The sequence below is a fragment of the Aspergillus sydowii genome, assembly GCF_001890705.1.
Source record: "Aspergillus sydowii CBS 593.65 unplaced genomic scaffold ASPSYscaffold_25, whole genome shotgun sequence".
In the NCBI taxonomy this organism is placed as follows: domain Eukaryota; kingdom Fungi; phylum Ascomycota; class Eurotiomycetes; order Eurotiales; family Aspergillaceae; genus Aspergillus; species Aspergillus sydowii.
Genome location: NW_024467883.1, coordinates 113,135 through 132,498, shown reverse-complemented (window position 1 = coordinate 132,498; position 19,364 = coordinate 113,135).

Genomic DNA, 19,364 nt, shown 5'->3' with positions numbered 1-19,364 from the left:
AAATAGGGAATCCTTAATTATAAGAAGGTATCTCTAGTTACTAATAGTCTTTAGAGATTAGAAAGTAAGTATAGGAGTATATATATTAAAGTTACTCTATTATAATATAATATTAGGGCGGGATTAGTTAAAGGCAATTAACCTATAAATTAATTAGAGTATGTCTGAAATATATCTCTAGGAGAAAGACAGGTAGCATGTATATATTATCTAGCTTATTAATATCAGAAACCATGTTTCTAGTATTAAATTAATACTAGAACTAATAAGTGCAAAGTAAGCTATTAGAATCTTAAAGAAATAGAAGAAGGATACTATTCTAGTAGTTATTTAATTACTCTAGAATAGCCACGCCATAATAGAAGAAAAGATTAAAGCAATTATAAAGGAGTTTATAGCTATTTTTTAGAAGGAACTACCACTAATACTTCCTCTTAACTAAGGACTTAAATACTATATTAATACTGGTAATAAGCTACTAGTAAATTAACCTTTTTATCCTCTATTACTATAAAAGCTAGATAAGTTAAAGAGGCAGCTTATAGAGCTCCTTAATAAGAGGATTATTAAGATATTATCTAGTCTATAGGGTTTCTCTATTATCTTTACTCTAAAACCTGATAGAAGATAGAGGATATATATTAACTACTGATTACTAAACTAAAAGATATACAAGAATAGATATCTACTCCTATATATCCAGGATCTTATTAACCAGGTTAGAGAAGTAATATATCTCTTAAAGATTAATCTCCTTTCAGGGTACTGGCAAGTCCAAATAGAAGAAGTATTAATCTAAAAAATAATATTTAATACTATCTTTAGAAAGTATAAATTCCTAGCTATGCTATTTAGGCTATTAAATACACCAGTAATATTTTAGATACTCATGAATCAGGTCTTAGCTCTATATCTAGGGATATTCTATTTTATCTATCTTAACAATATCCTTATCTTCTCAGATATATAGGAAGAACATGAGCACTATCTGAGAATAGTTCTAGATATACTATAGTAAAATAAACTATTTATAAAAAACTTAAAGTATATTCTTGAGGTAGAGGAACTAGAATTCTACAGATATATTATTAATAAAGGAACTATCTAACCTGTCCTAGCTAAGCTTAAAATCATTAATAAGTAGCTATAACTAAGAAATATATATAAACTTTAATAGTTCCTGGGGTTAGTAATATATTATCAATAATTTATCCATGACTTTACCAGAATTGTAGCCCTGTTATATGAACTCCTAAAGGAAAAGGATACAGGAGAATAGAAGCAGAAGTATTAATTAATAGTTTAGAATACTAGTTATAAAAGGATATTCTAATAATTAAAAAAGGTACTAGTCACAGTACCTGTTCTCTCTATTATTAACCTGATAGAATGTTTCTGGATTGAAATAGATGTATTGGAATAGGTAATCAGGATAGTCCTCAGCCAGCCAGCAGAGGATAGTAAATAGTATCTAGTAGCTTTTAATAGGAGAAAGTTAAATAGTATGGAACAGAACTATCTAATATAGGAGAAGGAATTATTAGCTATTAAAGAAGTCTTAAAGTACTAAGAATACTATCTAGAGAATAGGACTAGGATAGAGGTCCTGATAGATTATAAAAGCCTGAAGTACCTTATAATAACCTAGACCTACTCTAAATACTTAGTATAATAGGTTAAAGAATTCCAAGTCTATAACCTGGATATCTAATATTGCCCGGGAAAAGAAGCAGTAGTACCTGATACTATTAGTAGATAGCCTGACTTTATTAAAGAAGGCCCAGCTACTATAGATAATAGTATAGATAAAGTATTTATAGTATAATAATTAAATAAAATAGCAGGATAGCTTATATTAATATAGTTAAAGAGTACTGAAATATAGGAGGACAGTATAATATAGTATTTTACTAAAGAATTTTTACTATTAGATACTTTAATAGTAAGGAGTATTAAGGCTAATAGGAGGTATTTTACCTATAGTAGATACAGGAATATAATAGATCTAGATATAGAGAATATTCTGTTTTATATTAATAAGGATAGGACTGAAGCTCTATACCTATAGGAAGGACTTTAGAACTTATTTATAAAAAGAATATATAAATTATACAGCTATCTAGGATACCCAGGACTACTTAATACTATAAATATAAGAGTATAGTAGCTATTAATATACTAAGATATTTAGATTATATTATATAAGTATCCAGCGTGCCAAGTATTGCAGTAATCCCAGATAGATCTAGAAAGAGAGTAGTAGATATATATATTTTAGAAAGATATTAAACCTTTTAAATAATAAAGAATTAATCTTATCAGCCTCTTACCAGTAACTCTAAATAGGAACTAATAGATTATAATAATAATTAACTATACTATAGGCTAGCCGGTAGCTAAAGCAGTCTTAAATATAATAAATAAAGCTATTACCTATTTCCTTTATAAGAATATCTTTATCTAATATAGAGTAATAAGCAAGTTAGTATTAGATAATAGATTAAATATCTTATTAAAGATAGTAGCCTACTATATCTAGATCCTGAGGATAAAATATTAAGTTATAATGCCTTACCACCCGCGGATAAATAAATAAGTAGAAAGGTTGAATAGAGTCTTAGGTTTAATACTTATAAAGATACTTGTAAGTAAATTAATATATCTCTAGAATAAGTATCTATCCCAGGCACTCCTTGCTATCTAAATTTAAGTATATAGTATTACTGATACCAGCTTATTTAAACTTATTTATAGTATTAAGTCTAGACTGCCTGATAATAATATAAAGAAGGAGAGGGCTATATAGAAGGATTAACTAATCTAAATTTAGTATACTCGCGCCTTAATAAATAAGTAACTGCTGACTCACGTGATTAAATAATAAATTATCTAAGATAATCTTGTTAAGGAGTATTTTTTTAAGAAAGATAACTAGGTTTTTATATATAATAAAATACTATAGAAGTTCCAGCTGAAGTAGTTTAGTCTATATTAGGTTTTAAAGTAGTATTTATTAGGAACCTATACTATTAAAGAGCTTGATAGCTGAGTTATCTATAACCTGGTTAATAGCTAATACTTAATTCAGGCTAATATTAATAAGCCCGAGAGGCTCTAGTTATTAATATAACTAGCCTCTAAATTAAAATAGGTAGGACTTATACTCTACTATCTAGTTAAAGTTTAATAGATTATTAATATTATTAAACCAGATCTCTCCTTATACTCTAACCTATCTACATGGACTAAACAGGAGTAAGAACAGCAGGAGTATATAGAAATATACTTAGATAAAATAGAAGAGAAAAATACTATTAAGAAATTAAATTAGAGAGATATATAGAAGGCTAGGAAGCTATATACTTATAAAACTCAGTCTTAAGATAAAATAGTAGTATAATTAACAGAGATATATAACTCTAGGTAGTATATATAAAAGTTAGACAGGAAAGAAGATTAAATACCTGAAGAAGACTTATCTATCTTAGATAGTAATAGTATAGTTAGAAAAAGTAAAAGCCCCTAGAGAAATCTCTATTCTTAAAAGAATACTAGAGAGGTAGATTTTAATAGGCTATTTACTATAGTTATTCTATATTATCAGGAGTAATTAGGATAGACTTATTAAAGAAAAGCTATATAAGTATAGAGATAAACCTTAGTAACTTTATTTATAGCTAGAAACTAAGAAAACTACTTTATAATAAGATTAATAGCTAGCTAATTAATAAAACCTATAAATTTAGGTACCAGCCTAGGAAAAATAGGAAAAGAAATCTTAATAAAATATCTAAGTCTCTTTAATATTAGTAAAATTATTTACTCTATTATTACTATTATTATTATCTTTACTATTATCAGCCTCCTTATTATCTTTACTGGTGGCTGTCTTATCTAAATAGAGAATAGAAGTATTATTAACTAGCTTAATAGATCCTATATATAAGGCACTAGTTATTAGAGCCTCTAGAGTAAAGCCAGTACTATTATTATTATCTTTAATAGTAACTAGTACAGGAGTCTTTAGTATAGCTAGGGCTATCTTAGTTCTTTTTCTAGCTGATCTAAAAGAATAATACTACTGCTTCTTTAAGAGCTCCTTCTTAGACTTACTACTATTTATAGCAGGACTAGGCAGAGGCTTCTAGGTAATATATTCAGGAACTAAAACTAAATAGGAAGGTAAAGAAGAACTCTTAATAAATAACTTACTATCTAGAATATTTACAGTCTATATAGAATTAATAAAGAAGGAATAGAGAGTAAGAATAGAAGTATATATTAATTAGAAGATAGCAGGCTTTCCTTATCTAAAACTTATACTAGCTAATAAAATTAATAATATTAAGTATATAAAGATAGAAAGTAATAATAGCCTAAAAAATTTAGAGATCTTGAATAGTTTTAAAGAGAAGATTAGAATTATACTATAAGAATAGTAAGATTCTTTATATAAGAATCTTTTTATTTAATAGGTTCTAAGAAGATCTTAATAAATCTAAAATTTATCCTATAGATAATTTAATAATAGATAAGGGTATCTCTCCAGGACACAGGATAGACTTAGAATAAATTAATATAAGTAAGGCCTTATATATCTCTAAATATTTTCTAGCCTTCTTCAGACTATTAGACTACTAGATCTTCCTGTCAGGGCTACTATTAGTAAAGCTAGAAGAGATAAGAGCTAGACAAGAATAAATAATAACTTACTTAGTATATATAGAGATCTAATTATTAAGTTCTTAAGAGATATAAATAAAATATTTACTGCTACTACTAGCCTAAATATAATTTAAATATACCCTGAACCAGACAGTACTACCCTGATATTCTAGATTAATAATACAGAATTAGAATACTTCTCTAATTTAATAATAACTACAGGCTTGATTCTCGGATAGCTCCTTACTATAGAGATAAAGAGTATAATCACCCTCCTGATAGACTCTCTTCAGAGTTTTTATAATAAGATACCTATAATAGTCTAAAGACTAATTAGATTTATAGATCTTAGAGAAAACCTAAATAGCTTTAAAGCTAGGGGCTATATTAAAATAGTAAAATATATTAGTAGCTATATCAGGCAGGACTAAACAGGAGACTTACTAGTAATTATTAAGTCAGAAACTAAGATACTAGATTAGATATAAAATAAGACTTTAGTAGACTTCCTCTTTTAAAAGGAAACTAAACTTTAAGATATAATAAGTACCAGCAGGGAATATAATATTAAAAAGAAATAAGGACTTCAGGGTAATAATATAGAGAAGAGACAGGAGTATAACTAATTAAGTAGTCTGATAAGGCTTCTAGTCTAAGGAAAGATAGTGGTTATAGAAAAGAAAATAAGGAAAGAGGAGATTTAATAGAGTAAGATATAAATATAAAGATAAGTATATTAATACCCAGGTATATAAAAATTCTCTTAATTATAATAAAGACTTGTTAATTTACTTAATAAACCTATTACTATAGGGAATCCTACACCCTGAATATTTAAAATTATAGTAGATAGTTTCTTTATACTTATTCTTTTCACACCAGTCTAATATAGATGCGGGAGAAGCTCTTAATAAAGTATTTTCTTAATTCTACTATCTATCTTATATCTAATTCCAGCTTATCTAGAATAAGGTAATACTTAGTTAAGCTTCTAATAGCTTAGTTTTAACTTCTTTTTACCTTAATTTATAGATAATAGTTAGACTAACAAGAATAATAAGACTCCTCAAGCACAGCCTGATTAAATCTTAGAATAATAAGATTTAATAATAACCTATAACTCTCTATTCCTAATAGAGAATTAATATTTATATAGCCTGGTACTAGATATACTAATAACTATTAGCAGCTGGTTCTACATCCAGGGTAAACCTATATCTACTTAGATAATAAACTACAGGCTGTCCAGGTAGACAGCCAGGTAAATAGGAGAGAATATAATTTCCTAAGTTAGTACTTAGTAGTATCAATACCCCTAATATATATTAGAGATATTAATACCCGTGAGGTCCTATCTTCAGATAGTTTAATAATAGAATATCAGAGAAGGTCTACTATCAGATAGTTCTATTACCAATAGCTCAGCTTAACTATATATAGGAAGCTTAGGTAGATGTAGTTAGAACAATAAGAACACCGGGGAGTGAGCCTTCGGGCTGCACTCCGGCATTTCAATGACCTCGATATTTACCGAACCTCAGGATGTTATCACACTAGTCTATAAGGTTTCTCTATTATCTTTACTCTAAAATCTAATAGAAGATAGAGGATATATATTAACTACTAATTACTAAATTAAAAGATATATAAGAATAGATATCTACTCCTATATATCCAGGATCTTATTAACTAGGTTAGAGAAGTAATATATCTCTTAAAGATTAACCTCCTTTCAGGGTACTGGTAAGTCTGAATAGAAGAAGTATTAATCTAAAAGATAGTATTTAATACTATTTTTAGAAAGTATAAATTCCTAGCTATATTATTTAGGTTATTAAATATACTAGTAATATTTCAGATACTTATAAATTAGGTCTTAGCTCTATATCTAGGAATATTCTATTTTATCTATCTTAATAATATTCTTATCTTCTTAGATATATAGGAAGAATATAAGCACTATCTAAGAATAGTTCTAGATATATTATAGTAGAATAAACTATTTATAAAAGACTTAAAGTATATCCTTAGAATAGAGGAACTAGAATTCTATAGATATATTATTAGTAAAGAGACTATCTAACCTGTCCTAGCTAAGCTTAAAATCATTAATAAATAGCTATAACTAAGAAATATATATAAACTTTAATAGTTCCTGAGATTAGTAATATATTATTAGTAATTTATCTATAACTTTACTAGAATTATAGTCCTGTTACATGAACTCCTAAAGAAAAAGAATACAGGAGAATAGAAGTAGAAGTATTAATTAGTAGTTTAGAATACTAGTTAGAAAAGAGTATTCTAATAATTAAAAAAGGTACTGATTATAGTACTTATTCTCTCTATTATTAACCTGACAGAATATTTCTAGATTAAAATAGATATATTAGAATAGATAATCAGGATAGTCCTTAGCTAGCTAGTAGAGAATAGTAAATAGTATCTAGTAACCTTTAATAAAAGAAAGTTAAATAGTATAGAATAGAACTATTTAATATAGAAGAAGAAATTATTAGCTATTAAGAAAGTCTTAAAATATTAGAAATACTATCTAAAAAATAGGACTAGAATAGAGATCCTGATAGATTATAAGAGTCTAAAGTACCTTATAATAATCTAGACCTACTTTAAATACTTGGTATAATAGATTAAAGAATTCCAAGCCTATAATCTAGATATCTAATATTATCTAGAAAAAGAAGTAGTAGTACCTGATATTATTAATAAATAGCCTGACTTTATTAAAGAAGGCCCGGCTACTATAAATAATAATATAGATAAAGTATTTATAGTATAATAGTTAAATAAAATAGTAGGACAGCTTATATTAATATAGTTAAAGAATACTAAAATATAGGAGAATAGTATAATATAGTATTTTACTAAAGGATTTTTACTGTTAGATACTTTAATAGTAAGGAGTATTAAGGCTGATAGGAGGTACTTTATCTATAATAAATATAAAGATATAATAGATCTAGATATAGAGAATATTCTATTCTATATTAATAAAGATAGGACTGAAGCTCTATATCTACAGGAAGGACTTCAGAACTTATTTATAAAAAGGATATATAAATTATATAGCTATCTAGGATATCTAGAACTACTCAGTACTATAGATATAAGAGTATAGTAGTTATTAATATACTGAGATATTTAGTCTATATTATATAAGTATCTAGCATGCTAAGTATTATAGTAATCCTAGACAGGTCTAGAAAGAGAGTAGTAGATATATATATTTTAAAAAGATATTAAATCTTTTAAATAATAGAGGATTAATCTTATCAGGCCCTTACTAGTAACTCTAAATAGAAACTAATAAATTATAATAGTAATTAACTATATTATAGACTAGCTAGTAGCTAAAGCAGTCCTAAATATAATAAATAAAGTTATTACCTGTTTTCTTTATAAGGATATCTTTATCTAATATAGAGTAATAAATAAATTAGTATTAGATAATAGACTAAATATTTTATTAAAGATAATAGCCTACTATATCTAGATCCTGAGAATAAAATATTAAGTTATAATACCTTACTACCTGTGGATAAATAGGCGAGTAGAAAGGTTAAATAGAGTCTTAGGTTTAATATTTATAAAGATACTTATAGATAAACTAATATATCTCTAGAATAAGTATCTATTCTAGATACTCCTTACTATCTAAATTTAAGTATATAGTATTACTGATACCAGCCTATTTAAACTTATCTATAATATCAAGCCCAGACTGCCTGATAATAATATAAAGAAGAAGAGGGCTATATAGAAGGATTAACTAACCTAAATTTAGTATATCTATATCTTAATAAATAAGTAACTACTAACTTATATAATTAAATAATAAATTATCTAAGATAATCTTATTAAGGAGTATTCTTTTAAGAAGGGTGACTGGATTCTTATATATAATAAAATACTATAGAAGTTCCAGCTGAAGTAGTTTAGCCTATATTAGATTTTAAAGTAGTATCTATTAGAAACCTATATTATTAAAGAGTCTAATAACTAAGTTATCTATAATCTAGTTAATAACTAATATTTAATTTAGACTAATACTAATAAGCTTAAGAGACTCTAGTTATTAATATAACTAGCCTTTAAACTAAAGTAGATAGGACTTATATTTTACTATCTAGTTAAAGTTTAGTAGATTATTAATACTATTAAACTAGATCTCTCCTTATACTCTAACCTATCTATATAGACTAAATAGAAGTAGAAATAGCAGGAGTATATAGGAATATACTTAGATAAAATAAAGAAAAAAGATACTATTAGAAAACTAAATTAGAGAAATATATAGAAGACTAGAAAGCTATATACTTATAAAACTCAGTCTTAAGATAAAATAATAGCATGATTAATAGAGGTATATAACTCTAGGTAGTATATATAAGAGTTAGATAAAGAAGAAGATTAGATACCTAAAGAAGACTTATCTATCTTAGATAGTAATAATATAGTTAGAAGAAGTAAAAGCCCCTAGAGGAATCTTTATTCTTAAAAGAATATTAGAGAGATAGATTTTAATAGACTATTTACTATAATTATTCTATATTATTAGAAGTAATTAGGATAGACTTATTAAAGAAAAGTTATATAAGTATAGAGATAGATCTTAATAACTTTATTTATAGCTAGAAACTAAGAAAATTACTTTATAATAAAATTAATAGCTAGCTAATTAATAAAATCTATAAATTTAGGTACTAGCCTAAGAAAAATAGAAAAGAAAATCTTAATAAAATATTTAAGTCTCTTTAATATTAGTAAAATTATTTATTCTATTATTATTATTATTATTATCTTTATTATTATTAATCTTCTTATTATCTTTACTAGTAGCTATCTTATCTAAATAGAGAATAAAAATATTATTAACTAGCTTAATAGATCCTGCATGTAAGGTACTAGTTATTAGAGTCTTTAGAGTAAAGCTAGTACTATTATTATTATTCTTAATAGTAACTAGTACAGGAGTCTTTAGTATAGCTAGAGCTATTTTAGTTCTTTTTCTAGCTAACCCAGGAGAATAATACTACTATTTTTTAAAAACTTTTTCTTAGACTTACTATTATTTATAGCAGGACTAGATAGAGACTTCTAGATAATATATTCAGGAATTAAAACTAAATAGAAGAGTAAAGAAGAACCCTTAATAAATAATTTATTATCTAGAATATTTACAGCCTGTATAGAATTAATAAAGAAGAAATAGAGAGTAAGAATAGAAGTATATATTAATTAAGAAATAATAGGCTTCTCTTATCTAAAACTTATACTAGCTAATAGAATTAATAATACTAAGTATATAAAAATAGAAGATAATAATAGCCTAAAAAGTTTAGAGATTTTAAATAGCCTTAAAGAGAAGATTAGAATTATATTATAAGAATAGTAAGATTCTCTATATAAGAATCTATCTAATAAGTTTTAAGAAGATTTTAATAAATCTAAAATTTACTCTATAAATAATTTAATAATAAGTAAGAGTATCTCTCTAGAATATAAGGTAAGCTTAGAATAAATTAATATAAATAAGATCTTATATATCTCTAAATATCTTCTAGCCTTCTCTAGATTACTAGATTACTAGATTTCCCTGTCAGGGCTACTATTAGTAAAGCTAGAAGAGATAAGAGCTAGATAAGAATAGATAATAACTTACTTAATATATATAGAGATCTAATTATTAAGTCTTTAAGAGGTATAAATAGAATATTTACTACTACTACTAATCTAAATATAATTTAAACATACCCTGAACTAGACAGTACTACCCTAATATTCTAGATTAATAATATAGGATTAGAATACTCCCCTAATCTAATAATAATTATAGGCTTGATCCTTAGACAGTTCCTTATTATAGAGATAGAGAGTATAATTACTCTTCTAGTAGACTTTCTTTAGAGTTTTTATATTAAGATACCTATAATAGTCTAAAGACTAATCAGGTTCATAGATCTTAGAGAAAACCTAGACAGCTTTAAAACTAGGGGCTATATTAAGATAGTAAAATATATTAATAACTATATTAGACAGGACTAAATAGAGAACTTACTAGTGATTATTAAGTTAGAAGCTAAGATACTAGATTAAATATAAGATAAGACTTTAGTAGGCTTGCTCTTTTAAGAGAAAACTGAGCTTTAAGATATAATAAGTACTAGTAAGGAATATAATATTAAAAAAAAATAAAGACTTCAGGGTAATAATATAGAGAAAAGATAGAAGTATAATTAATTAAATAATCTAATAAGACTTCTAGTCTAAAAAAAGATAGTAGTTATAGGAAAGAAAATAGGGGAAGAGAAGATTTAATAGAGTAAGATATAAATATAAAGATAAGTATATTAATACCCAGGCGCGTGAAAATTCTTTTAATTATAATAAAGACTTATTAATTTACTTAATAAACCTATTACTATAGGGAACCCTGTATCCTAAATATTTAAAATTATAGTAGATAATTTCTTTATACTTATCCTTTTTATACTAGTCTAATATAAATATAGAAAAAGCTCTTAATAAAGTATTTTCTTAATTCTACTATCTATTTTATATCTAATTTCAGCTTACCCAGGATAAGATAATACTTAACTAAGCTTTTAATAGCTTAGTTTTAATCTCTTTTTATCTTAATTTATAGATAATAGCTAGACTAATAAGAATAATAAGACTCCTTAAGTATAGTCTAATTAAATTTTAAAATAATAAGATTTAATAATAATCTATAACTCTCTATTTCTAATAGAGAATTAATATTTATATAGCCTGATACTAGATATATTAATAACTATTAGTAGCCGGTTTTATATCCAGGATAAATATATATATATTTAGATAATAAATTACAGGCTGTCTAGGTAGATAGCTAGTTAAGTAAAGAAGAATATAATTCTTTAAATCAGTACTTAATAGTATTAATACCCCTGATATATATTAGAGATATTAATACTCGCGAAGTCCTGTCTTTAGATAATTTAATAATAGAATATTAGAGAAGTTCTACTATTAGATAATTCTATTACTAATAGCTCAGCTTAACTATATATAGGAAGCTTAGATAGATATAGTTAGAATAACAAGAATACCAGGAAGTGAGCCTTCGGGCTGCACTCCAGCATTTCAATGACCTTGATATTTACCGAACCTCAGGATGTTATCACATATATATATTATAACCACTTAATATTAGTGTTTTATTTATATGTGATTACATGAATAGCAAGCATGTGATTTACCATGTGATGGATTATATATATATGTGCCTTAGGATTCAGGCGGTTGCCACATGGTTAGGTTTATATATCACTGCAATCAACAAGACTACTAGTAAGTAGTCTCATTGGACCTTTTTTGGTCTATGTGTATGATCACGGGATTGCAGTTAGCGTGGATACCACAAGTGTTTTATTTATATATTACTATAAAATTATATATATTCTCTTTATAATGATACTGGAGTTCTATAAGCTTATTCTCTACTATATCTATAGTTATACTAAATACTTTAAACTTAAATACTATATTAATTAGGCTATCTCTAATATAGTACTAGATTCCTGGTTTATACTAAGTTACTAGGGGAGCTATTAATAATAGAGCTGTAAAAAGTTAAATCCTTAGATAGAATCTAATAATATAACCTAATATATAAAATTCTAACCATGGTTAGAACTAATTAGGGAGATTATTACTACTACCTGACTGCTTAGCTAAGTCAGCAGCTATCTTATCCTTGCCTGTAGTAGCTAACTCTTTAGTACCTGCCTTACCCTTCTCTACTATAGCTGGCTTCTCTACAAGATCTTTTATATTATTACTAGGTATTGATATCTTGAACTTAGTATATAAAGCTTTTAGCTTAATCTATTTTACAGTACTATTAGCTAACCAAGTTACTTTATCTATATTAATATATTTAGTATACTTCTGTTTTATTCTATTTGAAGCAACCAGGTGTGTCTCAGGTATAATATACTGTTTATTAGACTGTATTATATCAAGGGGGATCAGTATATCTAAGATTATATATATAGTCATGAGAGTCAGATCTACTAAGGTCCTGTTAGTAATAAGGTAGTTTCTAACTATAGTTAGAAATAGAAACTTATAATCACCTTACTTATATTTTTATATACCTGATTTCTCTACTATTATATTTATTCTTACCCGCCGGGTATACTTAAATTTATTAAGATATTCTATCTCCAGGCTCTGGTACTTTAGCAGCCATGCCTGCATGAAACCTGGCTTGGGTATTTTAATAGTTATAGGATACTTAATATCCTTGCGGAGGATAAGGGAACCAAGATACTTATTATAATTATCTATATTTAGGGTATAGCTAACTCTTTATAATATTATCTGAAGCTCTGTAATAACTTTAATACCAGTCTTATACTCTTCCTACTAATAAGTTTAATAACTAAATCTAACTATTATTAGAAAGTGAACCAGCACTAACTATAGATATAATCAAGTACTTTAGTTAGAGGGAATTCTTTTCAAGTAATATAATATAGTCCTACTCTAGAGTCAAGAGTATTTACTGTTTTAGTTTATAATAATAAATAAGAGTACTAAAAATATTCCCCTTATTTATAAACTCAGCTTGAATAAATAGGTTATCTAAAGCAGGGGTCTTGTGTAATATTATATTCACTTAGAAATTGGTATTAATAATAGTATTTTCTTATATAGTAGTGGGTATGAGTTGCTCTTACTATTATTATATTAGTATTTCTAACTATTATTAAAAACTTTATATACTAGGGTATCTTGGTTATTAAACCGTGCTATATCTCTATCTAGATAATCTACTTTTCTCTAGATTATAAAGTATATAATATTAGCCTAGTAACTCTTAGTAAACTGTTGCAAGTACTCTTTATTATTTTCTTTATTTAATAGGTCTTTTAGTAATAGCTTAAACTAGTATTATAATTAGCTGAATATATCTAATATTAGTTAGAATTATTATATCCCTTCTTTAACTATTAAGTTATATTATATTATCTTCTTAGATACCTCTGAAAGTAGGTCTAGGATAAACTAATATCTAACCTCTAAATCTATATTCTTAGTAAAAATAATCTGTCTGACTTTCTTTATAAACTAAAAATCCTTAAGAAGACCACTTGCTTGCTTAGGAAATTTCTAAGTAGGGTCTACCTATATTAGAAGATATTTAAGAATTAGAATAAGGGGTTTTATTTTATTCTTCTTAAGCTTAACCTAATCAGACCTTCCTATCTATCAGTAAAGAGTAATATCTAACTTTAGTTAGAAAATTACCTACTAGCTTGGGTACTCCAGGTCATAATTATCCTATAAAGTATAAAAGATCTTAATATACTTTTCCTCTTCTAGTATTTCTATAAATTCAGGCTAATAATATTTAAAAGTAGACCTACTAATATAGACTGGTTTTAATAGCTTTAGAAGGGCCTTATAAGATTAATACTTAACTAGAAGCTGAAATAGAGATTTATAGTTACTATAATTATTTTAATAATCTGTGATATTCAGGAAGAATAGAATATATAAATAAAGATCTGGCCTTCCAGCAGGAAGGGTAAAGATTTTTAAGAAATTATCTTTATTAAGCAGGTTTTCTAAACTCCTAATAATCTTACTTATAAAATAGAAATACTTCTTGAACTCTACTAATCAAATCTAATAATAGTTAGAAAGATAATAAGTTAGTATTTAAGAGAACTCTTAACTTATAAAGTCTAGTCTTGAACCTAATACCCTTAATATTAATATCTAGTTAAATATTGCTTCTCTATAGCAAGTTAAAATATAATAGAAACAGGCATTGTACTATAGGTTATTTTAGAGGATTAGCTTAATTTAGTTAGTAGCTAATAATTATACCCTAAAGGTCTATTAGAGCTAACTATTAAAGATACTCTTATTTACTGATATTTTTTATTATTCTGCAGCCAGTAATATATCCTATTTTAAGATAATATAGAACGTACTATATCCTTCTAAGTTATAGAGACTGACTGGCTTGCTGTTTATATATAATACAGCTAACAAGTTAGGGGTGAGTTCATTAATTATATATATATTAACTACCTATTAATAGTCCTACAGGGGGTTAGCTATATTCTAACTATTATTAGAGAATAGGTACCTAAGGTTTAGGTAGCTTAATTAGTTTACTATACTAATTCACTGTATTTTAATAGGCCAGCTTGGCCTGGTCAGCTAATAAGATAAGAAGCACTTTAATTTAATACTATCTATTCTATAATATAGGGTGAACATTCCTGGTATAGAGAGGAAATAAATCCTGTTTTTATTAGCCTAGGAATATCTAATAAAACTACCTATTATTAGAATTATACCTTAGTCCTGCCCCTGAATTATACTCAGCTCTTTATCTCCTCTAAACTTATAATATTATTTTATATATATGTGATAACATCCTGAGGTTCAGTAAATATTAAGGTCATTAAAATACTGGAGTACAGCCTGAAGGCTCACTCCCCGGTATTCTTATTATCCTAACTATATCTATCTAAGCTTCCTATATATAGTTAAGCTGAGCTATCAGTAATAGAACTATCTAATAGTAGATCTTCTCTAATATTCTATTATTAAACTATCTAAAGACAGGACTTCACGGGTATTAATATCTCTAATATATATTAGGGGTATTAATACTATTAAGTACTAATTTAAAGAATTATATTCTTTTTTACTTACCTAGCTATTTACCTAGATAGCCTGTAGTTTATTATTTAAGTAAATATATATTTACTCTAGATATAGAACCAGCTGCTAATAGTTATTAGTATATCTAATACTAGTCTATATAAATATTAATTCCCTGTTAGAAATAGAGAGTTATAGGTTATTATTAAATCTTATTATTCTAAGATTTAACTAGGCTATACTTAAGAAGCCTTATTATTCTTATTAATCTAGTTATTATCTATAAATTAAGATAAAAAGAAGTTAAAACTAAGTTATTAAAAACTTAATTAAGTATTATCTTATCCTGGATAAACTAAAATTAGATATAAAATAAATAATAGAATTAAGGAAATACTTTATTAAAAGTTTCTCCTATATCTATATTAGACTAGTATAAAAAGAATAAGTATAAAGAAACTATCTACTATAATTTTAAATATTTAGAATATAGGGTTCCCTATAATAATAGATTTATTAAATAAATTAATAAGTCTTTATTATAGTTAAGAGAATTTTTACATGCCTGGATATTAATATACTTATCTTTATATTTATATCTTATTTTATTAGATCTTCTCTTCTCCTATTTTTCTTCCTATAACCACTATCTTTCTTTAGACTAGAAGTCTTACTAGACTACTTAATTAGTTATGCTCCTGTCTCTTCTCTATATTATTATCCTGAAATCCTTACTTCTTTCTAATATTATATTCCCTATTATTACTTACTATATCTTAAAGCTTAATTTCCTCTTAAAAGAGCAAGTCTACTAAAGTCTTATCTTATATCTAATCTAATATCTTAACTTTTAATTTAATAATCACTAGTAAGTCCCCTGTTTAGTCCTGCCTGATACAGGTACTAATATATTTTACTATCTTAATATAGCCCCCAGCTTTAAAGCTATCTAGATTTTCCCTAAAATCTATAAACCTGACTAGTCTTTAGACTATTATGATTATCCTGTTATAAAAACTCTAAAAGAAATCTATTAGAAGAATAGTTATATCTTCTACCTTTATAATAAGGAGCTATCTAAAGAATAAGTATATACTTATTATTAGATTAGAAGAGTATTCTATACCTATATTATTAGTCTAGAGTACTAAGATAGTACTATCTAGTATAAGATATATTTAAATTATATATAGACTAGTAGTAGTAGTAAATATTTTATTTATATCTCTTAAGAACTTAATAATTAGATCTCTATATATATTAAGTAAGTTATTATCTATCTTTATCTAGCTCTTATCTCTTCTAGCTTTACTAATAGTAGCTCTAATAGAGAGATCTAGTAGTCTAGTAGTCTAGAAAAAACTAGAAGATATTTAGAGATATATAAGATCTTACTAGTATTAATTTATTCTAAGTCTATTCTATATTCTAAAAAGATATTCTTATCTACTATTAAATTATCTATAAGATAAATTTCAGATTTATTAAGATCTTCTTAAAATTTATTAGATAGAAAGATTCTTATATAGAGAATCTTACTATCTCTATAGTATAACTCTAATCTTCTTTTTAAGACTATTCAAGACCTCTAAACCTTCCAGACTATTATTATTATCTATTTTTATACTCTTAGTATTATTAATTCTATTAGCTAGTATAAGTTTTAGATAAAGAAAGCCTGTTATCTTCTAATTAATATATACTTCTATTCTTATCCTTTATTTCTTCTTTATTAATTCTATACAGGCTGTAAATATTCTAGATAATAAATTATTTATTAAGGATTTTTCTTTATTCTTTTATTTAGTTTTAGTCTTTAAATATATTACCTAGAAGCCTCTACCTAGTTCTATTATAAATAATAATAAGTCTAAGAAAGAGCTTTTAAAGAAATAGTAGTATTATTCTCCTGGGTTAGCCAGGAAAAGAATTAAAATAGTCCTAGCTATATTAAAAACTTCTATACTAGTTACTATTAAAGATAATAATAATAGTACTAGCTTTACTCTAGAGACTCTAATAACTAGTATCTTATATATAAGATCTATTAAGCTAGTTAATAAGACTTCTATTCTCTATTTAGATAAGATAGCTACTAGTAAAGATAATAAGGAGGCTGATAATAATAAAGATAATAATAATAGTAATAATAAAGTAGATAATTTTACTAATATTAAGAAAACTTAATTATTTTATTAAGATTTTCTTTTCTATTTTTTCTAGACTAGTATCTAAATCTATAGATTTTATTAGTTAGCTAGCTATTAATCTTATTATAAAGTAGTTTCCTTAATTTCTAGCTATAAATAAAATTACTAAAATCTATCTCTATACTTATATAGCTTTTCTTTAGTAAGTCTATCCTAATTACTCTTAATAATATAAAATAACTATAATAAATAGTCTATTAAAATCTATCTTTCTAGTATCTCTTTAAGAATAGAGATTCCTCCAGGGGCTTTTACTTCTTCTAACTATATTATTATTATCTAAGATAGATAAGTCTTTTTTAGATATCTAATCTTCTTCCCTGCCTAACTCCTATATATACTACCTAGAGTTATATATCTCTATTAAGTATACTGCTATTTTATCTTAAAACTAAGTTTTATAAGTATATAGCTTCCTAGCCTTCTATATATCTCTCTAATTCAGTTTCTTAATAGTATCTTTCTTTCTTACTTTACTTAAATATATCTCTATATACTCCTACTATTCCCACTCCTATTTAGTCTATATAGATAGATTAGAGTATAAGGGGAGATCTAGTTTAATAGTATTAATAATTTACTAAACTTTAACTAGATAGTAGAATATAAGTCTTATCTACTTTAATTTAGAGATTAGTTATATTAATAACTAGAGCCTCTTAGACTTATTAATATTAGTCTAGATTAAATATTAGCTATTAACTAGATTATAAATAACTTAGCTATCAGACTCTTTAATAATATAGATTCCTAATAGATACTACTTTAAAATCTAATATAAGTTAAACTACTTTAACTAGAACTTTTATAGTATTTTATTATATATAAGAATCTAATTACCCTTCTTAAAAGAATACTTCTTAATAAGATTATCTTAGATAATTTATTATTTAATTATATAAGTTAGTAATTACTTATTTACCAAGGCACGGGCGTGCTGAATTTAGATTAGTTAATTCTTTTATATAGCCCTTTTCTTCTTTATATTATTATTAGGTAGTCTAGATTTAATATTATAGATAAGTTTAAATAGGCTGGTATTAATAATACTATATACTTAAATTTAGATAGTAAGAAGTACCTAAGACAGGTACTTATTCTAGAGATATATTAGTTTACTTATAAGTATCTTTATAAGTATTAAACCTAAGACTCTATTTAATCTTTTTACTTATCTATTTATCCACGGGTGGTATAGTATTATGATCTGATATTTTATCCTCAGAATCTGGATATAGTAGGCCACTATCTTTAATAAGATATTTAGTCTATTATCTAATATTAACTTACTTATTACTCTATATTAGATAAAGATATCTTTATAAAGAAAATAGATAATAGCTTTATCTATTATATTTAGGATTACTTTAGCTACTAGCTAGCCTATAATATAGTTAATTACTATTATAATTTATTAATTCTTATTTAGAGTTACTGGTAAGGAGCTAATAAGATTAATTCTCTATTATTTAAAAGATTTAATATCTCCCTAAAATATATATATCTATTACTCTCTTTCTAGACCTGTCTGGGATTACTATAATACTTAATATACTAGATATTTATATAATATAGTTTAAATATCTCAGTATATTAACAGCTACTATACTCTTATATCTATAGTACTAAGTAGTTCTAGATATTCTAGGTAGCTATATAATTTATATATTCTTTTTATAAATAAGTTCTAAAGTCCTTTCTATAGATATAGAGCCTTAGTCCTATCTATATTAATATAGAATAGAATATTCTCTATATCTAGATTTATTATATTTCTATATCTACTATAGATAAAAT